The sequence below is a fragment of the Colobus angolensis genome, unplaced genomic scaffold (assembly GCF_000951035.1).
Source record: "Colobus angolensis palliatus isolate OR3802 unplaced genomic scaffold, Cang.pa_1.0 Scaffold52, whole genome shotgun sequence".
Lineage (NCBI taxonomy): Eukaryota > Metazoa > Chordata > Mammalia > Primates > Cercopithecidae > Colobus > Colobus angolensis.
Window position 1 is genome coordinate 5,348,887 of NW_012118710.1, and position 24,258 is coordinate 5,373,144.

The following is a 24,258-nucleotide window of genomic DNA, read 5'->3' on the forward strand; positions in this document are numbered from 1 at the left end:
TGTAGGGAGCTCCGTGTGGCAGAAATAGTGTCTTATTCTCTATTGTATCCTTGACCCAGTGTCTGACATCTAATGCTGGATCATGATTGATTGAATAAATGAATGAATGAATGTATGAATTCCAGCCCAGAGCTGGGGGAAGGATCTTAGCAGCAGGACGTGGTGGGAAGAGAACCCATTTGGAATCATGAAGACTTTCATTCAAATCTCTGGCTAATATTTGACCTCTCTGAGCCTCAATGAATCCGTCTGAAAACAAGGAGTAAGTAATGACACTCAGCAGGCATATACAACATGGAATACTATGCAACCATAAAAAAGAACGAGATCATGTCCTTTGCAGCAACATGGATGGAGCTGAAGGCCATTTTTGTAAGTGAACTAATGCAGAAACAGAAAACCAATACCACATGTTCTCACTCATTAGTGGGAGCTAAACACTGAGGACACATAGATACAAAGAAGGGAACAATAGACACCAGGGCCCACTTGAGGGTGGAGGGTGGGAGGAGGGTGAGGAGGATTGAAAAACTTACCTATTGCATACTATGCTTATCAACTGGGTGACAAAATAATCTGTACACCAAACCCGTGTGACATGCAATTTACCTATATAACAAACCTGCGCATGTGCCCCGAACCTGAAATAAAAGTTAAAAGGAAAAGATTAAGTAGGCAATTAATGGGAAACATCAGATCTTTCCTCCCTTCACTCAGATGCAGCTGGCCAGTGAGGCACCTTCCCGTTGTCTAAAATTTATTTTATTTTATTTTTAGTTTTTGAGATGGAGTCTTACTCTGTCACCCAGGCTGGTGTGCACTGGCATGATCTTGGCTCACTGCAGCCTCCACCTCCTGGGTTCAAATGATTCTCCTGCCTCAGCCTCCTGAGTAGCTAGGATTACAGGCACATGCCACTGTGCCAGGCTAATTTTATACTCTTAGTAGAGATGGGGTTTCGCCATGTTGGCTAGGATGGTCTCGAACTTCTGAGCTCAAGTGATCTGCCTGCCTTGGTCTCCCAAAGTGCTGGGATTACAGGCTTGAGCCACCACGCCTGGCCCCCTTTCTGTCTTAGGTGGGAGCTTGGTCTGGACTCACCCAGTGCTTTGGAAACTGCTGGTGTGCCCACCTATGTGGGCCCCATGGTGCAGGGCCAGGGCTCATCCTGGCAATCAGGCTTTGTGTGCTGGGGCCTCGAGAACAGCTGGGAGACTCTGCAGGGAAGGGACCAGACCTGGGAGGGCAGGGGTTAAGCAGCCACCACTTAAGATGGCCCATCCTAGGGTGCACCCGTTCATCATGATAAGTGTCACAGTAAAATCAATTCTCTGTGTACTTTTGGGGATTACAACTATCATTTTGGTGTGATTTATTTGGTGTATAACACAAAGATGGCCATTTGTTTCATCATTCTGAAAGTTCATCTCAAATTGCTTTGAGTTTCTGGTTTTCGGGAGTGACATGTCCAATTGTTGTCATCTCGCCTGTGAAATATGAGTGGAGGGTTGCATGGCTGCTGGCCTCATTGCCTTCCTGGTTACCTGCGTTTGTGCAGGGGAAGGTTTACTGCTTTGATTTCCCTTCTTTTCTCATGGCCCTCCCCACTCTGAAATCCACCTTTAGACTGACTCATACAGGGTTAAACCCTGGGGCTTTCTTCCCTGCCTATCCTTGAGAACTTCTCTCTCCTGCAAAGATGGGAGGTGATCTCTGAAGTATATTGGACTCCCCACACACTCCTGCAGCCTTCACTGATCGGCGGGCACTGTCCCTTTCATGCAGCTGCAGTCTGGATCCTGGCCTTTGAGCCCATTTGCACTTGGGTATAGCAGATGAAAACTGCCCTTGGTATCTTGGGTTAAAAAAAGCTGGTTTGAGAGTTGCCCCACCAGTTAACTGGCTGTGTGGCTTTGGACAATTCCCTCAACCGCTCTGAGTTTCCTCATTTACAAAACATGATAATAAGGTGAGGATGACATAAACTAATAGCCTTGGCACATATCTAGTGCTAAGCTAGGGTGCAATAAGTATCAATATGACCTGTTACCATGATCAGTGCTGCTGGTTTCTGCACTGAACTAAGCTGTGTGACTGTAGCTCAGTTTTCCCCATCTTGAAAATGGTCTCATGAGGTGAGTTAAAGGCCTGTGAGAAGAGGAGAAATGTACTACGTGGGATGGGTAATAAAACTGCAGGTGGGAGACAAAGGGTGCAATTTAAACTCTGAAAGTTACTGAGTCATTGTTTTTCCCTCCTCTGTTTTGCTGACGGAAGTGCTTGGTGCCTGGGCCCTTTGAGGCAGGGTTTGGGAGAATCCTGGGACACTGGGGCCCAGTGACGTTCAGACACTGCCAGTCTTCCCATCTGGCCATGGCATCTGCAGGGAGGTCTCTGGTTTATTCCTGACATCTTCTTACCATCATAACACCACCCGGCATTTATCACATGCAGAGACCCTGAAGCAATCAGCATAAGGAGTTTTACCACCCCCACACCCCCCACAAAACACCTGCTCTATTTTCTTGAAATGGAGCAGCTATCCTTGTATAAATTCCTCTTACGATTAGGTCATTGCCTGGGCCATCCGGGCATGCCGTCATCAGGAACACCCTGTTGTGGCTTCTTTCATCTGTGGAGTCCTTGATTTCACCATTCCTTCCATGGGAATGTGTTATGCTCATTGCCTTGCGTCCAAATCTTCTCAACCTCCAGGAAGCCTTCCTCCTTCTCCCTATGGGCCATGGTCTCGCCCTCTTTTGTGCTTCCGGAACTCCTTGTCTGCATCTCTGTTTTGGTGTCTTTCAGCGTTTCCTTTGCAGCAGGAAACTATGTGCCAAGGCGATTAGCTCATGTAATCCTCGCTTTATTATCACCTCGGTTTTATAAATGAGAAAGCTCAGAGAAGTTGAGGAAATTGTCCAAAGCCACAGAGCAGGGACGCTTAAATATTCACATTACCCACCCAACTGTATCTTAGTTCCCTTTGCGGGGCACTGTGTGTGTTTTTTTTTTCCTCCCAGTACTTACTTCAGTTTCTGGCACAAAATAGACCCTTCATAGATTTTTCTCGACTGTTAAATGACTAGAAGGAAAATGATCAGGGCTTACTTCTCCTAAAGCACCTCTGTGGCATGTGGCATTTATAAACATGTCCAGTGCTTCCTCCCGTTTAGTCTCAGACCCGCATTTTGGTGATTATTTCTGCTTTGGGCAAGCCTTTTGTTTAAATCTCTCCTGTTGTCCCAAAGCGATGAGCTATGTTAAAGTCCCAACACAGAGACAGGTGGGCACTCTGAGGGTGGTAAGGGCAGGATGCGGCAGTGAGGATGAGAAAGCTTGGAAGCTGAGCTGGGAGCACCCCAGGGGAGAAGGTTTGCTTGAGTGAACAGGCAAGAGCAGGCCAGGCCTGGGAGCTGAGCAGAGGATGAGAGATTTGACCTCATACTGTGACTCCGGGCTTAGGGCACAGTTAATGGCAGAAGCACATTTCCAGGAGCCATGGTGTCAGCCTCAATAAGCCCCCTACTCCCCTAAGTGCAGGGAGAGCCCACCTGCCCAGCGGCAAGTCAGCAGGGCCACTTAAGGCAAATGCGTCCTCCCTGTCCCTCTCTTCCTGCTCTGCTCCAGGGTGAAGGAGAGAAAATCCCCTGAGTTACTTCAATTACATGGATGACTGGGGAGAGCTTTAGCACAAGTAATAGAGCCACCTGCTTAGATTGGATGGTGGCTAGTCCCTACCTCTGTCCTCCCCCTAGGCTGCTTAAATAGGCACCACTGACCTTCGGAGGGCACGTCACTAACGCAGGTGTTAACCTTAATGCCACTCACTCAGGACTGTCATTAGCACTCATGCTGGTGACAGGTGTTTGTTGTGGCCCTGGCAGGAAAGTCAGAACCTTGGAGCTGCTGAGTTCCCCAAACTCAAGGCGACACTTGAGGGCTGGCGAGGAGTCAGGCTTGAGTCGGCTTCAGCTGTGGTGTGGCCTCAGGGGAGGGAGCGGTCAGGGCAGGCTTTGGAAGTGCTCAGAGCTGGGAAAAGGGTTTCATGCCTGACTCCTCTTCTGGTCCCTGAGAGATTCTTTTAACCCTCTCCTCCATTTAGACTCTCCCACTGAGAGTCACAGAGTTGCTCTGGACTTCCCGGCTTGGGGACAGCTCTCAGACAAGCTTGGGCCGCTCCCGTTCAGCCCAGTAACTGCAGAAGGCCGCTGTCTCCTGTGGGCAGTGACAGGCAGTTCCACTCTTTGGAGATGAGCCTCAGGCGGGCAGACAGGTCCCCAGGGGCATGGGGGCTTTGATTTTAGCCCCGACAGGGGACGTGCTTCATAGGGGCCACTTGGGGTCTGTGCTTCACCTGGCCGGCGCCTCTACTGGAGAAGCTGGAGCTAAAACCCAGACAGCACTGTGGATCTTCCAGTCGACAAATAGAGGATGACAAGCTGCTTATCTTCTTTCTGCACACTGGGGTGGGGGAGGGGGTTAGGGGCTGGCAAGGGTGTGGGGCTCAGGCCATTGACATGAGTACTCTGGGGTTTGCCTAACGATACTTTCTCACATTTTTACTACCCATTTCTTTTCCTAAGTCATTGTTGTCATAGCAATTGTGGCTTGAATTCTCGGCACCTTCTCCCGCCTTCACTCTTTGGAATAATAATAATAATGATAACAACCTCCACCACCAAGGCCATTTATTGTGCATCCATCACGTGCCAGGAATTTTACAGGCATTATGCCATTTAATTATTGTAACAGTACTATGAAGTAGACATCGCCATCCTGACTTTATTGATGAGAAAATGAATGCTTGCAGAATATATGTGACTGGTTCAAGATGGAGCCAGGATCCAACCCCAGGTCTGAGTCACACCCTCTGGTGCAATTAACCCTCCCCTTTGCAGCTTCAGCTGAGGGTGTAGTTCACCAGTCCACTCAGTACTCTGGGTTAGGAGTGAATTTGACGCAGCTCCACCAACCCAGAGAACTGAGGCCCAGAGAGGTGAAACGTGTCACCTGAAGTCCCACAGCTAGCCTGTGACTGAGTTGGAACTCATCTGACATAGCTGATGAATAACTTGGTTGTGCCTAGCACTGTGCCAGGGCCTTTAGGGGGTACCAAAAAGAATATGTCCAATTCCCAGTGAGTTGCCATTTGCTGGAAAAAGAGAACTATATTCATTGTTCATATTTATTGAGCTTTTGCTTTCTGTGAGATGCTGTTTTTTTACATAGAGTTCTCATAACTACGGGGTGTGTACTATCAATACCCTCCTTTTATAGGCAAAGAGGGTTGGCTCAGAGAGGCTAAGCAACATATCCAGGGACATACCTAGGAAGAGTGGGAGATAAGACTTCGATCTATATCTGGCTGACCGCAGAGCCCTGGCTCTTGCTTTTTTTTTTTTTTTTTTGAGACCTAGCTCTTACATTTTAAGTACAGAGAAATGACTAGAGAACCATGAAGGCTAAGCTACAAAAAACAGACTGTACAGTGGGACATCAGAGAAGAGGAGAGCAAGTGTGTGGGCTGGGGTTGGTTAGGGGAGAGGAATCGGGAGATGACAACCTGGGAGGAAAGAATGTCCCAGATAAAGGCTGGGAATTAAGAAGGGTGAACTGAGTCTCGGCTGCGTGTGTCTGCTTGAAGGTGGGTAGGGGGTGCCTCTCTATTTGACTCTGCTTCATTCATAGCTACTCCCACCTGGTGGGTTGATTCAAGCATTCTTTTGGGAAGCTAAGGAACTTCAACTTGCTGAGTAGGAGATATAAGTGTTGACACGTCATGGGTACATGTGTGACAGAGTGGAGAAGCATTCGTTTGGAATTGGATTTAAATTGGACACTGCCAGCTACTCACTGTGTGTTTTTGGGAGTCTCTCAGTTGCACTGAGCTCAGTCGTATTGCCTTTAAGAACTGGATAGTAATAATTAGATTATCTATCTCATCATTTGGAGAATACACAAGATGAGATAGACAATCCTTGATAATCATATGAGCTAAGGCTCAGGTGGCAAGCCCTTGATCAGTTACAAATTGTCCTAAGTTATGATGAATTACACGTGACTATAAGAATGTTTGGGAGTAAACAGGTTGTGCATGTATATGTGTGTTTCAGTGGTTATTATTATATTTATGTGTTCAATGATTATGTTATGTGAATATTGTGGGGCACAGTGGGGCATGCCTGCAGTCTCAGCTACTGAGGAGGCTGAGGTGGGAGGATCTCTATATAATGAAACCTCATCTCTCAAAAAAAAGAAAATCAGGCTGGGCACGGTGGCTCATGCCTATAATCCCAGCACTTTGGGAGGCCAAGGCCAGTAGATCACCTGTGGTCAAGAGTTTGAGACCAGCCTGGTGAACATGGTGAAACCCCGTCTCTAAACCCCATCTACTAAAAATATAAAGATTAGCTGGGAGTGGCGGTGGGTGCCTCCAGTCCTAGAACTCAGTGGGAGGCTGAGGCAGGGGAAGCGCTTTCACCCAGGAGCCAGAGGCTGCGGTGAGCGGAGATTGAGCCACTGTACTCTAGCCTGGGTGACGGAGCGAGACTCTGTCTAAAAAGAAAAAAAAAAAATCAAAGTTTAAAAAAAAGTTTTAAAAAAAGTGAATACTGACACCCGTGTGTATGGTATGTGTGTGCTTAATCTTTGGTCTTGGGGACAGGCCACTGTTAGACAATACCCAGCAACAAACCCCATGGAGATATTGTGTAAATATATCTCTATTGCATGGGTCCATATACCAACCACAGTGGCTCCCCCTTGGGGTCTTGTGACCTCAATAACCCCATGAGATGGTTGCCAGAATCACCATTTTTTTAACATGGACCCCAGTCTGATTTTGAACTAAGTTGTGCTGACTCTGCAGCCACCGCTACTCTTTTAGAAACCAGGAGTCCCTCTAACTGCAACAAAGGCCGCTGTGTCCTGCGGAAGCCCCTGCCAGGCAGACTCCCATCTTCTTCCGGGGTCTCATGGAACTCCTATCTCCTTAGCACCTACCTCCCACCCCTGACAGTGTCATGCAGAGCTCACTTCACTCCCCTGGGATACTGTGGGTGCCCCCCAGGCTCCTGATCACTCGGCCAGAGGCCAGGGCTCTCCTGACCTCTTGGAGTCTCTGTCTGAGGCCCCAGGCTCTGACCCTCCCTCCTGTTCTCCAGGGGATGGTGTTAGAGGAACGGTGTGTTCTCTTCTTCCCACCCAGGCTGTGAGGAAGCTGCCCTCATCCCACCTGGCCTTGCCAGGCCTGGGCTTGCACCTGGAGAGGAAGCCACGCAGGAATTTGGAGATTCTCAGGGGCCCAGGGGAGACCGTCCTGCTACCCCCTGAGGGGCCACAGTGAATTCATCTGTCATTTTGCCACAGCATGGTTGGTTTTAGGTCCTGCTGGACTTGTGTTACTCGCTCCTCTGCAGGAAGCTAAGATCTCTTGGAGAGGTCTGGAATTCCTACTGAGAATTGACTTCAAACATCTGCCCTTGGGCTCTGAACAGAGCCTGCCATCCTTGGGCTTCTGCAGCTTTTGAAGAGCCAAGTGGGTTGTGAGCCCAGGGGGCTTGTGGAAGGGTGATTGTCACTTCCTGCCTGACACTGACACCCTCATGGTCATATACTTCAAGAGGTGCCTATAGATAATGCCCTGTGGATGGAGATAGCCTACATCCCTACAGCACAACCAAGGACATTGCAGGATAGGCACTGAACAGATCCTGATGCATAATTTGAAGGTTTAACTAATTTTACTCTGATTATGAAAATAATATATACCTGTTGTAAGAAATTTAGAAAATATAGACATATATAAAGAAGAAATAAAAATAACTCATCATCCAATCACTGAAAGAGAACCGCTGTTTTCCTTTTGTTATGTTTCCTTTCATTCTTGCTCTCTCTCTGCCCAATACGCAGCTACGTCTCCTGGGTGTGCATGGTGTGTCTCTGTAGTCAACACACTTCAGTTTCCTCCAAATGAGAGACGTGCAAGCGAGAGGCCTGGAGGTTACTCCTGCCCTTCCCTCCCACTCTGTCTCCCCTCCCCACCCCCTATCACCCTCTTCTATCACAAGTCCTTCTGATTCGCCTTTCTTTTCATTTGCAGTCTGCTTATCTCGCACCTTCCATCCTCTCCCACTCAAGGCACTGCAGTGGCTCCTGACTGATCTTCCCATATCCATACTCTACCATCTTTTCAGATAGCACAGCAGTTAAGTTCTTTGGGGGTAGACTGCCTGGCTTTGCCTGTTGCTAGCTGTGCAACTTTAGGGAAGTTGCTTCTCCTTGCTGAGTCTCAGCTTCCCTATCTCTTAAGATGAGGAGGATTAAATAAGCAAATACATGTACAACACTTAGACAGGTGCCTGATGCTTTAGCATGCATTCTCCATGGGGCAACCAGAGGCTCTTTTGGAAACGCAGATATGATCATGACTCCCCACCATGGAAAATATGGCAAAGCTTTTTTTCCCATGGCCTTTAGGATGGCCACCAGAACCCTAAGTTTAAGATTGCATGGTTTGGTTTCCATCCTGCTGTCTGATCTCCACTTACACCTCTCTCTCTCTCTCTCTCATATCCATCTATGTTGGCCTCCTTTTAGTCTTTGAAGCTGCTGCTCTTGCCACGACATCTCTGCATATTCTCTCCTCTCTGATTGAAAGACTTCCCCTCTCCACTCTTTTCACATATAATATGCTTCTTGTACATGTGATTTGCCCCCCATGTTTTTCTGTTAAAAACGACATAAATATGTCTTTGCACATAAATCTTCATGCATACCTCTGATTATGTCCTCAAAATAGACCCTCAAAAGAGGAATTTCTGGGCCAAAGTTTATGAACATTGTTTGTCTTTTGATGAATATTCCAGATCACTTTCCGGAAAGCAAACGCACGCACTTCTCAGCCTTCTTGCCACATTTCTGTTTCCTGGGCTTCCGTGGCATTTCTTTTGAATCTTTCATCTAGCAGTGACCGCATCTCCTTTAAAATAATTTATTTGCTCTCTGTCTCCTCAACTAGACTGTAAGCTGTTAGAGGTAAGGGCCATGTCCAATTCATCTTTGTGCCTCCCTAGAGACCTGGTCCATGGCAGGTGCCCAGTGAGCATTTGCTGAGCTGGACTGAATTGATCATGAGTTGTCAGTTCCTTTCCACATTGGGCTGGAAATCAGGAATCCAGATGTTTGCTAATAAATCAGAAGGCCCCAAATGTCTAAGACGAAAACCCCAGCCCTCACTGCATACTGGTAGGGGTCTCTCTCTGTCCATCTCTGTCTCTGTCTGTCTTGGGCTCTCTTGTCTGTGTCTTCCTTGCCTGATAGTTGAATGGGAGAAGAGCCCAATTTAAAAGCTGTATATCCTAACTCAGAAACAGAAAGTAAATGCTGCACATTTCCACCTATAAGTGGAAGCTAAATAATATGAACCCAGGGACAGAGTGTGGAAGGATAGGCACTGGAGGCTCAGAAGGGTGGGAGGAGGGGAGGGGCATGAGGGGTGAGAAATTATTACTTTTTCTCTTTTGAGACAGGATCTCACTGTGTCGCCCAGGCTGGGGTGCAGTGGTATGATCATGGTTCATTGCAACCTCAATCTCCTGGGCTCAAGCAGTCCTCCTGCCTCAGCCTCCCGAGTAGCCTGGCACCACAAAACCAGGCTAATTTTTGTATTTTTTTGTAGAGATGGGGTCTTGCCGTGGTGCCCAGTCTGGTCTTGAACTCCTGGGCTCCAGAGGTACACCTACCTCAGCCTCCCAAAGTGCTGGGATTACAGGTGTGAGCCACTGAGTCCAGTGGAGAAGTTACTAGGTACAATGTACATTTTTCGAGCAATGGCTACACTAGAAGCCTAGACTTCACCACTACGCCTGGACCCTCTAAATTTATTTTTTTAAAAATCAACAAAAAAATTGCTTTTCCTACTCTGAGTGGAGGAATGTCAGTGGCTGATGAGCCAGCGGCTCATGGGCGCCCCGGACTCAAGGAGGCCTGGCTCACACTTTCCTTTAGGGGGTACCCTCAGGATCCTGACTCCTTTCCTATGCCCCACCTCCTTCTCTTTGCCCCCCCTCTGCTGCTCTCACTGGGGGTGTCTGTTCTCAAGCTCACCCTGGGTCTGGGGCATTCCTGTGGCCAGGGCTCCACAGAGCCCTGCTGGCCCCCTTCCTCTGAAGGCTGTTTTACTGGATGCCGCCTTGTTCTGGGCTGGGCACTCAGCAACTTAGAAACTGCAGCTCAACCTTTTGAAAGCAGCTGGGATGAAGCCCTGTGTCCCCAGTGAGCCCCCAAGGGCTGCCTCTGAGAGCCCGGGAGCGTTTGCTGTTTGTTTGGGAGAGCGTCGCTCAAAGCTGCAGCCAGGCTGTTTCCCCTTTCCAGGGTGTTTGACTTGGAAAAGCTGTGAGGGCTTCATCTGGACCCTCATATTTTGAGATGGGGACCTGGATGACCCCCAGACTGGCTTCCTGTGCCCTATTTGGGCTCTCTCTGTCACGCTCCTGTGTGTGTGACACATGCTTGCTCACTGTTCTAAGTGCGTTACAAATAGTAACCCATTTCATCATTCCTCAAACCCAGTGAGGTAGGTGTTATTATCCTGAGTTTACAGACAGGAAACTGAAGCTCAGAGACATAACCAAGCTAGTCAGAGACTGGGCCAAGGCTTGAACCAGGTGATCTGGTTTCAGAGTTCAGAGTCCTAGCCTTGGCGTCGGGTTTCTAGGTCCTGGTTAGGCAATGTGAGCCTACTGGTGTGTGTATGTGTGTATATGAGTGTGTGCATGTGCAAGTGTGTGGATGCCTACGTGTGTGCATGCATGTGTGCATGTGTGTGGGTGCGTACGTGTGTGCGTGTGTGGGTGCGTACGTGTGTGCGTGTGTGGGTGCGCACGTGTGCGCCTGTGTGTGGATGTGTGCATGCGTGTGTGCATGTGTGTGCGGGTGCATGCATGTGTATGTGTGTGAGTATGTGTGCATTTGCATATGCGTGTACGTGAGTGTGTGTGTGTGTGTGTGTATGTTTTTACACGAATGGTGTATACATGAGGCTCTCAGCACTGGTAGCACCGAGGAGGCAGTGTTACCTAGTCACACAGTGGAAAGGACTTAGCACTAAGGTGGCCCTGAATTTGATTTCTGCCCTGCCTGTTGTAAGCTGTGTGTCTTTGGGCATGCTGCGTCACTTCTCTGAGTTCTAATTTCCTTATCTGTAAATGGAGTCTATGTTATGTATCTCAGTGTTGTTCATTTCCGTCAATGGCTAAGGGCAATATTATCCCTCTTTTCCTTTCCAGTCCTTCCAGGCAAGTTGAGAGGTGGAGGGAGTATATTTGAGTCTTTACCTGTGGTGCCCTTTCTTCCATTTGCCAAAATCTCTTTTCACTCTGGGCACCCGTCCTGTCACTGACCGCTCCCCTCAAAAAAAATATCAGTTTCACTTGCGCCCAAGCATTGGCATTATCCTTCCCATCCATTTTCACATTGATCAAAGGAATGGAAGAAGATGGCGCTGCTCAACCCAGATGCTCAAGCCCTTCACAGGGACAAGAGACTTCTTGGTGCCTCTCAGATTCCCCTCACCTGTCCGTTTTGTGGTGTTAAGGCAGATTCTGGAACAAGCCTCCCCTTCTCTGTCTTGGGCCATGTGCTTGGAGGCTTTTCTCAGAGCCCACACGCTCTGCTTTGTCCCCAGGCACCATCCACTTGGCTCTGGACCACGCCTTGCCTGGCTGAGCTGCCCTGGGAGCTGTCAACACGGGTGTGCGTGCTGGTATGCTGGCCTGGGGGCTCGGGAGAGAGAAGGTGTGGGGAGTGGGAAAAAATGCGCTGGGTTGGTTTGCATGACCCGCCAGCATGGAAACTGCCTGCTAATCACGGAGCACAGCTGAGGGTGCCCAGAGCAGGATGGGGAGGGAATGCGGGGCTGAGCTGTCACGGGAAAGGGAGTAGGCTCTGGGACTCAGAGCACAGGCAGGCTGCTTTTTGTTCAAGGTAAACAAAAATATTAAAATTGTTTGAGATTGAGCTAGTCTGCCTGTAAGGTAGTGAACTCCCTATTCTTACAGGTATTCCAGAGGCTGCATGCTCACCTGTGAGTGCTGTGGGAGCAGCGATGATCGCACTAGGAGAAAGGTGGTTCCCTTCAACCTTACGATTCCCCGAGCCTGTGACTGGATTCCCGGTCTGTGGTTTTCAAACTTCAGAGTATAGGCCTTTACTTTTGTTTAAGTAGGTTGTATTAACCAGGACCAGGCTCTGGTCTAATTGCTCACAAACATTAGCTCATGTAATTCTCATCAGAACTCTGTGAGGTAGGTACTCATATTTCCATTTCATAGATGGGAAAACTAAGGCGTAGATAGGGAACAACTTGTCCAAGAGCTCTCGGCTAGTCAGTCTGACCCGAGTCTGTTCTTTTTTTTTTGAGATGGACTCTTGCTCAGTCACCCAGGCTGGAGTGCAGTGGTGAGATCTCAGCTCACTGCAACCTCTGCCTCCCGGGTTCAAGTGATTCTCCTGTCTCAGCCTCCCGAGTAGCTGGGATTACAGGCGTGCACCACCATGCCTGGCTAATTTTTTGTATTTTTGGTAGAGACAGGGTTTCACCATGTTGGCCACACTGGTCTTGACCTCCTGACCTCAGGTGATTCGCCCGCCTTGGTCTCCCAAAGAGCTGGGATTACAGGCATCAGCCACCGTGCCTGGCCCTGTTCTCTTGACTGCTGTGCCCCCGTGGCCTTATCTGGAGGTGTCTCCAGCAGGCCTGCTTGCTGTGCCTTAGTCTGGGTTTCACTAAGAGGAATCTGGCCAAGTGCAACAACAGGCAGGTGATGTGCCCTAGGATGGCAGGTCCTGTGAGGAGTCCCTTTCTGCAGGTATATCATGGCCCAAAGGTGTGGTGTCATCCAGGCAATGGAGTGAGGGGACACACCCTCCGGATAGGCAGCGGGCTCTCACAGTGATAGAATCTGGATGCTTGAAAGTCCTGGTCAGCAAGTCACCCCATAGCACGTCTGTTATTCACCGTGGAACTCCAGGAATTGGGGAATAGGGAGGGGACTCTATTGATCCCAGTGGACACTGGATTTCACCAAGAAGGGGACTCAGGCCTGGGGGGTCAAGGTGAAGGCTGCGACATCAGAACTGGCAGACAATGTCAGAAACATTCAGGAAGAGTGATGGATTCCCAGGTCTGGGTTAGGAGCAGCTGCCCCCTCAAACGTTGGGGCCTCAGAGACCAGAATTTAACCCCCAGATCTTCCACTTTTGCTGCTTGTGTCATTAGGTCATGTTAGTTAACCTCTGATTCATGGCTTGCTTATCTGTAAAAGGTGGGCGATGATAATTATCTTGCATGATGGTTGCGGGGGGAGGGGGGTTGTCAAATCAGATAATATCTGCTTACATAGAGCCTTGCAAACAACAGTTGTTCACCAAATGTCCTTGTATTTTGTTGAGTTGCTCTTGCCTTGGGTGGGAACTGACCTTATAGAGACAGAGGTGGGACGGGGCGGGAGGTGAGTGGATGGGGAGGGCTGAAGATGGTGAGAGACTGGAAGATTCCTAGGGTTCATCAAGTTAGTCAAGAATGACTTTGTGAGATCCCCCCACCCCTGGGTGCTAACCCCAGAACCAGGCAACTTGGGGGCTGTGGAAACAGAGGCTACTAAGGAAATGGAGACCAAAGAATGACTTAGCATACCTAGGATTTCAAGTTAATGAGTTGAAAATTATACCCAGGGCCAGGGAGCTGCACTGAGAGGTCAACCAAGCTTATCCTTGGCATTTCCTCCCTGCCCCCACCTCTGCCTAGGATGTTCTCTGCTGTCATTCTCTGAGTGTGTGTGGATACTCTCCTATCTCATCTGCAAAACAAGTGGCTTGGATGGGATGATGACTAAGACCAATGAGATAGCGTCCATGGTTTTAAAGATCAAATATTTTACTTCTCTGCTGATCTGAGAACTTAGAAGGATCCCCTCCAAGTTAGAGGACTACATTTACAGCAGCTTAGATGAACAGAAAGGACTAGAAGTGAGAGTGATGGTAACAAGGGCAGTCGCTTTCCATCTATAGTGCTCTGGAGTTGATGACAGTGCTCCATGTATTAGGTTTCCTTATTATAACCTGCATACTTTGTAGAGGAGGCTACTGAGGGCCCGAGGTTGTTAAATGACTTGCTTGAGGTCACACAGGTAGTGAGTGATAAAGTCAGGCTCTAACCAGGGTTTTCCAGTCCTAACTCTGATACAAAGTATACTGTGTGAAGACATTGCCCGTATCTAGGCCCCAGTCTCCCAGTCTGTGAAATGGGTGGATTGTTCCACTGGCAATAAGACGTGTTTTTTTTTTTTGTTTTTTTTTGTTTTTTTTTTTTTTGTGACAGAGTCTCTCTCTCTGTTGCCCAGGCTGGAGTACAGTGGCACGATTCCAGCTCACTGCAGCCTCAAACACCTGGGCTCAAACGATCCTCCTGCCACAGTCTCCCGAGTAGCTGGGACTACAGGTGCACGCCACTGTGCCAAGCTAAGTTTTTTTTTTTAGTTGATACGGAGTCTCACTATATTGCCTAAACTGGTTTTGAACTCCTGGCCTCAAGCGATCCTGCCTTGGCCTCCCTGAGTGCTGGAGTTACAGATGTGAGCCACTGTGCCCAGACAGATGTGTGATCTTTTGCTCCCACACGTCACAACTGGTGACCTGCTTGCCCTTGGCATGCCAGAGGCCGACCTGACTTTCAGGAAACGGTCCTGTCCCTGTGGGTGTGGAAGCTTCACTTGGTGCTGGTTGGTAAATAACTGTCTTGGTCTCTGGAGGGTTTGAAAATCACATTTCTCCCTCTTGTTGCTATGGGTGACTAACACTAGCTAAAGCTTGAAATCAGGCCCTAAAGGGTGGCCTTGCTGATGACTCTGGTTTCTCTTTTCACTGTCTAGGGCCCAGGGAGTTTCTCAGCATATTTGATTGTGAGGAACTGTAGAGGCCCTCGTGTGTCCAGACAGTCCTCGCTTGCTGGGTGTTTAGTCCAAGCCCTTGCCTTCAGGCGGATGGACCAGATGACCTAATAAAGTTCCTAATAAAACCTCCCGGACAGATCACCAACCTCCTTCCTCTTTAATAAGTCTCACCGAGAGGAATGTCCACAGCATCCTTGGTAACACATGACAGTGTTTCACAGCCCTCCTAGCCAGGAAGCTGTTCTTAATGTTTAACCTTAATCCCTCCCACTGAAATTTAAGGCCCTTTTCTCTTGTTGAGTGCAAATGGAGAACAGCTGCTCACACTCATCGTCCGACGTCAGCTATTTCTCAGGATGACCCTGCGAGACAGGCCAGGGTCATTAGACTCAATTTGGTGCTCAGCAAATATGTGTTTATTCCTGCATGCGTGGGCCACAGGCTGGTTTGTTGGGTGCAATGAGTAGCTGCAGGTTTTTAGGGTGTCTCTTTAGATGGATGTATGTCTCCCGGTGTCTATAGAACACTCAGGACCCTGGAGAGTGAAAACCCTGCCTGTCGGACTTGCTTTGAGAAGATCCTTCTCCAACTCCCCACAGCAGAAGTTGCTTCACAGAGGGGAAGAGTTTAATGGAGCTGGCTGAGACCTTAAGCTTGAGGCCACCCATCTGAGGTGGCATCCAGAGGAGACTGGCTGTCCCCTCCTTCGCCTTGGATATAGCACTGTTTCTAGGATCTCTTTTCAATCAACAAGACAGGGGATGTTCCACAAGGGTGCGTGGATTCCCTGCCATCCCACATGGTCAAGTGGAAGGGACGGGGAAAAAGCCATGAAGGGTTTGTGACCACACAGAGACTCTCCTGGCCCTCTGTCCTTTCGGAAAGAAGACAGAGATGAAATATAATCAAGCAATTAACCACCCCTATCATCACCAAGAACAACAGTATCAACAACAAGAACAGGGACAACAAAACCCGTGGATGAAACATTCCTTTCTCATTCAGATCTTATCTGGCGCGCTCTCTCTTTGCTCTGTCTCAGTCTGTGGTTTAGAGAAACATGGGCAACGCTGTTTGGAAGAACAGGTGAGAGGGGGTGGGGAATTTCAGAGGCCTGGGCCCACCGCCTCCACTCCTTCCCTAGTTTAACCTTTGACAGGATCTTCACCTCTCTCTGATCAGCTTTGCTTCTTGTTCAAAGGCCTCAGTCACCCAGCTGTGTCCCTTTCTCCAGAGGGCAAGGGCGGATGGCAGTGACTCTGCTTGATGAGAGAATTTTAAGGGCCCAATCAGTCCCTGGGCACCCCCTCCTGGGCTGTTTTCTCCAGGAGGCTGCATTCTGATCCATAAACCTTCTCCTCAGGGGTTTAGGGTCGAGCTGTTCCTGATGTTTATCGGAGGCTGGGATCAAAGCTATCCAGGTCATAAATCTCTCTCTGTGGCTGTCGGGCCCCAGGGCAGCTGAAGAGGGTTGACAGCCCTTTGGACCTCAAAGGAAAAAATGTGCTCTACTCCACCCACTCCCAGCTCTGCCAAGAAGCTGTCCTCTGAGAAGCCATGGCTGGGCCGTTCCATTCCGGGGAGCTGCTGAAAAGAGCTGGGAGGCCAAGAAGAGCTTGTGTGTGCTTGGGGAGAGGAAGCCCAGCCTTGAGGGAGGGGTACAGGTGTAGCTCCTCTGTGTGGGGGGGCTGGGGGACCTTGTTTGCCTTTTCCTTGTGACTGTGAAATGCTTTAGGAGTACTTCCATAGGTGGATGGACAGGGGGAGGGTAGATAAACTCAGCCACAAGGCCCCAGGGCCTCAGGAAACTTGTACCCAACCCTGTCATTTTACAGAAGAAAACTGTGCCTGGAAAGTTGAAGAGTTTGTTCCCAGTCACATAACCAGGGACCCTTAGGACAGCCAGACCAGGAAACCGTTTCCAAACTGCCAATCCATGACAGAGTATCAAGACCTCAGGAATCATCAAGACACCATGACCATGGAAGCATCGGGAAAGGGCTCCTTAGCTTTTGAAGCTTCTCACTGTTCTTGAGTGTGCGCGAAGCCCATGACTGCGAGGTTTTGTAGACACCTCAGGGATTACGTGACTGGTACCCCTGACAAAATCAAGGCTGCTGGACAAATGAGTCCGAGGATTTCAGGGGCAGCTGGGCACGGGAGTTGGTGGGCTGTGGGAGTGCCCCCTTGCGGGCAGGCTTCCTTCCCTCCTGGTGATGGGGGGTTCCTCAGTGCAAAGGTGAAGGGGTGGAGGGGCTGGAGCAGCAGGAATCTCTCTTGTTGATAGGTATGAGGCCTTGAAGTCCTTTTCTTTGTCTCAGGATTCATAGAAGCTTCGGGGCTGAGCTTTGAGTTTTCAGGCATGGGGTGCAGAGACGTTTAGGTAAACTCTTACCATCCTTTCTCTTCATCAGGGCTTCCTAGGAATCAACAATGCCCATGAAGGAAGGGATTGTAGAAATAGCTTAACACGTTCATTTACTAACGTGGAAATTGAAGCCCAGGGAAGGGAAGGGACCGGCTGTGGAAGAGAGAGCCATCAGCAGAAAGAGACCCTGAGATCTTCCTGTGCAATTCCCAGGAAGTCCAGCCTGAGCTGATTCATAGAACAAATGCATGCAAACTTTGCTATCTATAAACTACACATGCATTTACATAAAACACATAAAACTATATGGCCTTGGTTTTGAAACAATACCCCACAGATAAAAGTAGCTTTAAATACTCCATAAAATGATAAAGTCTAGTCCTAAACTCCTAGCAGCTCCGTAGGTGATCACAGGCAGCAAGGGCCACTCAAACTTTGATAGCTTGTATCTCCACCTGTAGAGAGGAGGCAGAAAAGCATCGGGGGTGAAGTCGTGGGCTCTAGAGTCACAAAGACGTGGGTTCCAGGCCAGGCTTGGCCCTTGCTAACTGTTGACCTTGAGCAAATTACCCAACCTGTTCCTTATTTGTTCCTGCCTCATAGGTAGTTGTACGGATGAAATGATATCAGTTCTCAGAACAGTGCCAGGGACAGAGTACACTTTATGCTCAATACATGTTCACTTTTAGAGACATCTTGGGATTCTCAGTCTAAGTGACATTCAAAATGACCTCACTGGGAGGCAGGACCAAGGTGGAGCCTCCTCTTCGATGGGATGTGGGCCTATTTTCTTCTACTTCTTTATTTTCTAGATGCATGCCACCACACTCGCTAATGAAATTTTTTTTTTTTTTTTGTAGAGGTGGGGTCTCACTATGTTGCTCAGGCTGGTCTTAAACTTCTGGCCTCAAGCAATCCTCCTGCCTCAGCCGACCCCCCCTACAGCGCTGGGATTATAGGCATGAACCACTGAGCCCGGCACCTCTATTTTAAATCTTTTTTTTTTTTTTTTTTAAGATGGAGTCTCGCTAGGTTGCCCAGGCTGAAGTGCAGTGGCACGGTCTCAGCTCTCTGTATCCCTGTAACCTCTGCCTCTTGGGTTCAAGCGATTCTTCTGCCTTAGCCTCCTGAGTTAGCTGGGACTACAGGCATGTGCCACCACGCCCGGCTAATTTTTTGTATTTTTAGTAGAGACAGGGTTTCACCATGTTAGCCAGGATGGTCTTGAACTCCTGACCTTGCAATCCGCCTGCCTCGGACTCCCAAAGTCCTGGGGTTACAGGCATAAGTCACCACTGCACCCAGCTATTTTAAATCTAAAGACAAATCACCGTGAGGTACAGTGGGTGTACAGGAACAGAAGTCTGGGCTCAGTTAATTCAGAAAATTTATCCCAGGATCAGGAAATGAGAGTTTCAGATGTTGCCAGCAGCCTAAGTGGCTTTTAGGGCCTTTTTTTTTTTTTTTGTCCGGTCAGGGCTCATCCTGGGATGAGCTTTAAGGCCTGTTAGGGGCTGAATTCTGTCCCCCTCAAAATGTATATGTTGAAGTCCTAACCCCAGTACCTTAGACTGTGACTGTATTTGGAGATAGGGTCTCTAAAGAGGTAATTAGGTTAACATGAGGTCACTAGTGTGGGCCCTAGTCCATAGGAATGGTGTCCTTGTTGGGTAAGGGGCAACGTGGACACAGACAAGTGCAGAGGGGGAGCCCCTGTGAAGAAGCGAGGAGAAGACAGCCACCTGCAAGCCACAGATGGGGCGTGTGAAGGAACCAATCCTGCCAACACCTTGGTCTTGGCCTTCCAGCCTCCAGAACCCTGAGGTGATTAATTTCTGGCCAGGCAGCCCTAGCCACCTTTCTACAGCACTCATACTCCTGGTTCGGCAGAGGGGAAGGGACTTCAGGCCAGCGCTTCTTAAACCTTTTTGTCTGTGAAACTCACTTCCTGGGGAGCTGGATCAAGATGCAGATTCTATGACCATCTTGTTTTCCCTTTCCCATCCCTTATCTAATTTACTCCTCTGTGGAACTGTGTGAAGTAGACAGAGCAAGAATTTTCACCCCCATTTTCCAGATTGAGAAACCGAGTCTCAGATGGAGGAATCACTGCAAGTAAGTGGTAGTAGAGCTTCCAACTCAGGTCAAGTGAAGTGTCCTCATGTCCCATGCCCCCCGTAATTTCCAGATCCCTAGCAGGGGCACCTGGGGAGACTCCCTGGTGATGCTGTGTCAGGGCTCCCTTTTTTATTTTGAGACAGAGTTTCACTCTTGTCACCCAGGCTGGAGTACAGTGGCGTGATTTCAGCTCACGGCAACTTCCACCTCCCAGGTTCAAGCGGTTCTCCTACCTCAGCCTCCTGAGTAGCTGTGATTATAGGCGCCTGCCACCATGCCCAGCTAATTATTGTATTTTTAGTAGAGACAGGGTTTCACCATGCTGGCCAGGCTGGTCTTGAGCTCCTGACCTCAGGTGATCCACCTGCCTCGACTTCCCAAAGTGCTAGGATTATAGGCGTGAGCCACCATGCCCGGCAGGGCTCCCTTTTTGACTGACACTGTCTTAGACCTCAGGCTCCCTCAGGCCTTTGCTCTTGGGGGTTGGAGCTGAGGGGAGGATGGAAGGTGTCCCTCCCCATCACAGCGTGGCTAGCTGGTGAGAGAGGCTGGGAGCTCCCGATCTGTCTGGACATGCAGCCACTCCTGGCAGTCCCCACCCCTCCTTTCACCCAGCCCCTCTGCCTTCAAGCAAGTGAATGAAGTCAGGCAGGCCCCGGGCCATCCTGCGTGAGGGAGGGAGTGGGCACAACTTGGCACTCCAAGGATCCGCCATTGGGATGGGCGTGGAGACGGTGTGAACTCCTTGGTGTCTTGCTCTTGTCATCTTCCAGCGTGACATATGCACAAAGGTACCTTTTATAGGTGGGAAATTATAGGTGCTGCCACTTCAAAGGCCTTGGCAACCAGAGCTCCTCTTTGATAGATGACAGTATTATTAATGGTGATTTATTGCTGGGGCCATTTTGACAACAGAAATAACCAGTTTCCCCACCTTAGCGACTCTCTTCTCCCACACCTTCCTGGGGATTTTTTTTTCCTTTTGGCTGGCTCTGTGTATTTTTCTGGCCGTGGGGGTTACCTCCCTGCATGAGGAGGCATGGGAGGTAACCCATGGAGCATCTGCTTAAGGCACACAGTGAGGCATCCGGCTTATTAACTTGTCATCATGTGTCATAAAGTTTAGTGAAATACTGGCAGATTGTAATCCTAAACAGGGCAATTACCCTCTTATTAAAGCAGCACTCTCTCTGTCTGTCTGCCTGTCTCTCTCTTTTATTTTTCTCTCTCTTTCCCCGCCTCCACCCTCTTTCCTGGGATTGTTCTTACCTCTGCCCTACTTGCACAATTAGTCATGAGCGGAGGTCACCTGCTTTATAATGATCCCAGAGTAGGCCTGGCTTTGGTGGGGCAGAGCTGAAGGGGAAGGGGCAAAGGAGAGTTAACCACCATGAGGCTTGCTGCAGCAAGCTGGCCTCATGGGGCACAGGGACAAGGTGCTGTCCCAGGTGGGAGGCTGCAGTAGGAAGGTGGTGGTGGTCTGAGGTTTCTGCCTCCAGGCAGCGAGAAGGGAGAGAGGAGAGAGAGCTGACAGGAGCGACTGAGCCAGATTTTCTGGCAGGGCTGCCTCCCTCTGCCTTTTTCTCCCTCACTTTTGTATCTTGAAACAGAGGTGGAAAATGAGAAAGGAAGTGGCAGTGGGTGGTGGGCACGTGGGACATGAGGACTCCTTACTTGATCTGAATTGGAGGCTTGGCTGCCACTCACTTGCTATGATTCCTCTGTCTGAGACTCAGTTTCTCAGTCTGTGAAGTGGGGGTGAAACATCTTGCCCTGTCTGCTTCCCACAGTTTTAGAGAAGATCAACTTAGAAAAGGGATAGGAAAGGGGATGGCTCATAGTAACTCACTCCACAAGTCTGAGGGATGATTGTAATTTCGTATGTGTGACCACAGGGTCTTATGTCATGTCTAACGGAGCTCCACCCCCGTGATTCCAAAGGATCATTGAGTATATTGAGATTCAGTCTTCTGTCCCTCTCTGTCGGGGTTTTGATGACCTTGGTTTCTAAATCTGCTTGGGGGGCATTGTTCGACTCTGGTCTGAACAACAGGAGTTTTCGGCATATGCATGATAATGTTACCTGCACAGTGTGAGGTTAAGAAGATGAATGGAAGTAGGCTAGAGGCTACGGCTGAATCACTATTTGCCAGATCTGGAAAGACCTTAGAGATTACCTAGTTGAATTGTCCCCTGCTATAGATTTGTAAATCGAGGCTCTAAAGGTAGAATAACATTCCTAAAAATCATCAGATAAATGATAGGCAGAGTGGGGATTAGATCTCCCAGCCCCAGACTCAGCCCAGTGCTCTCTGTCCATGAAAACATGTTGACTGCATCAACTCTGGGTGTGCCTTCTCCTCCTCCTTTATCATCAATCAGCACTCAGGAAAGCAGCTGCTAGCAGTCATTTACACCTTAGCATGAATTTAAGTCAACATTTAGTTCTCCCAGGTGCATTTGCTTTTTTATTTTTATTTTTTTTTGAGACGGAGTTTTGCTCTTGTCGCGCAGGCTCGAGTGTAATGGCATGATCTTGGCTCATTGCAACCTCCACCTCTCGGGTTCAAGCGATTCTCCTGCCTCAGCCTCCTGAGTAGCTGGGATTACAGGCACCTGCCACCATGCCTGGCTAATTTTTGTGTTTTTAGTAGAGATGGGGTTTTGCTGTGTTGGCCAGGTTAGTCTCAAACTCCTAACCTCGGGTGATCTGCCCGCCTTGGCCTCCCAAAGTGCTGGGATTACAGGTGTGAGCCACTGTGCCCAGATGCATTTGCTTTTGAGGTCTCATCTTGTCATATAGATTGTTCCTTGTCAATGGCATTTCCAGCACTGGTGAGAAGAGAGGCAAGGCAGGGCTCGTGATTCTCACCCCCAAGACCCTGCCGCTTGCCTACTCGCTTGGGCAATAGGGCGGGCACTGCTTCCTGAGTTAAACTGCACTGGACCCAGATATGTGTGTCCATAGTTCAGAGCAAGTTTGTCAGAAGCTGTTAGGGAGTAAGGCCGGGTAGATGGATGGAGTCAGACTCGTTTAAAAACGGAATACCAGCAGATAGGTTTAACAATGGAATGTGGCCGGCCAGAGTGAAGGTGGTTCCTAAACCAAACACCTGTCCCTTCTGTTTGTTTTCTGGTTTCTTTCTCCATTGTTGGAGAATGCTAGAAGGCAGACCAGTATTAAGAACTCTAAGTTCCTGGCCTGGCATGGTGGCTGACACCTGTAATCCCAGCAACTTGGGAGGTTGAGGCAGGAGGGGATCACTTGAGCCCAGGAATTTGAGACCAACCTGGGCAACGTGTTGAAACCCCATCGCTACAAAAAATACAAAAATTAGTCAGGCATGGTGGTGCATGCCTGTAGTCTCAGCTACTTGGGAGGCTGAGGTGGGAGGATTGCTTAAGCCCAGGAGGTTGAGGCTGCAGTGAGCCATGATCACACCACTGCACTCCAGCCTGGGTGACAGAGGGAGACCTTGTCTCAAAAAACAAAACAAAGCAAAAAACCAAAAAACAAAAAAACCAAAAAACCAAAGCAAAACAAAACAAAACCTCTTAAGTTCTAAGTGCCTGGTGCAGGGAGTGTTTCTGAGGCCTTGTGTTTACCAGGGCACTGTGCTGTGTGTGGGGTAGTGATGGGGACAGACACTATTCCAGCATCTTGGAGCCCAAGTCTAGAGTCAGGGCCACAGAAGAGGGAGAGGAAGAGACTCCCACTGCAAATGGGTTGGACTTCCCTGCTTTTGCCCATGGAGTGAACAACAGTGCTGTTTCTGCAGGTCTCTTTGAGGCTTAAGCATGGAAGGCAATGAGACTGAACAGTCTTAAAATGTATTGATGGAACTTCTGTCCGTTTTAATGCAAAGGGAAGAAAGAATTTAGAAATGATCTGAGGTTTCCAGCTTGGGGAGAGAGAAGGTGAGAGGAAGTGGGGGCCTCCGGGGAATGGAATGAACAGCCCCGATTTCAGGTTTGTAGATTGCAATGGGGCAAGGCAGCTACATGCAAATGTCCTTCCTGGAGACTGGAAACAAGGTCAAAGCAGAGATTGACAAGTAGGAGTGCAGCCTAGAGGACAGAGGTGATGCCTGAAGCCATGAGAAGGGGTTGTTATCTCTGCAGGAAGAAGAATTGCAACACTTCTCCCAGCTGAGCAAACAGTCTGGGCTGGGATGTGAGTGGTATCACACTCTGCACTCACTTCCTCCTTCAGTGGTCATTTGAGAGTTCACTGGGGCTGACCTACCCCGTTGGTCCTGGAGGACAGAAAGGAATGGAGAATAAAGAAGGTCCAAGGTGCAGCTTTTCCTCCTCTTCCAAAGCCACGAAGGGACCTATGGATTTGAAAGCTGTGTGTAGTCACTGTGGACAGAGTGACTCCTACCCCACTGGGGGGCTCTGTCATCCAAAGTACAAATCAAGCCTTCTCTTTGTCCTCTGAAGTCAAAGGGAGAAGACTGGGGTTGTCCATCTTCATAGGCAGCCTCAGATGATCCAACCTAATATACGTCAGTAACTAATTGTGTGATCTTGAACAAGTCACTTCATCTCACTGTGACTCAAGTGAACATAGGGGTATAGAGCATTTGCCCTGCTGACCTCACTGGACCATTGTGAAATAATAGCTAATGAGACGGTGCATAGCAGGTGTTTTGTAAACTTAACAGTGATAGGCAAAGCTTAGTTCCCATAAGAATGACTCTCTGACTATTATCCGTGGCATTAGAATACTGACCTCCCTTCTCTGAGAAAGCTCCAGCGGCAAAATGCTTCTGATCTCAAACTTGAGGACCAGTTTTCTGGTTTACAGGGCAGGGC

General features: G+C 49.0%; 1 long non-coding RNA gene across 1 annotated transcript; it reads left to right on the forward strand.

Moving 5' to 3' along the window:
* Positions 1-15,807: 15,807 nt before the first annotated feature.
* Positions 15,808-17,619, forward strand: LOC105525180. Its single transcript, XR_001003866.1, has 2 exons — positions 15,808-16,040; positions 17,369-17,619. It is a non-coding gene; the product is annotated as an uncharacterized LOC105525180 (long non-coding RNA).
* Positions 17,620-24,258: the final 6,639 nt, after the last annotated feature.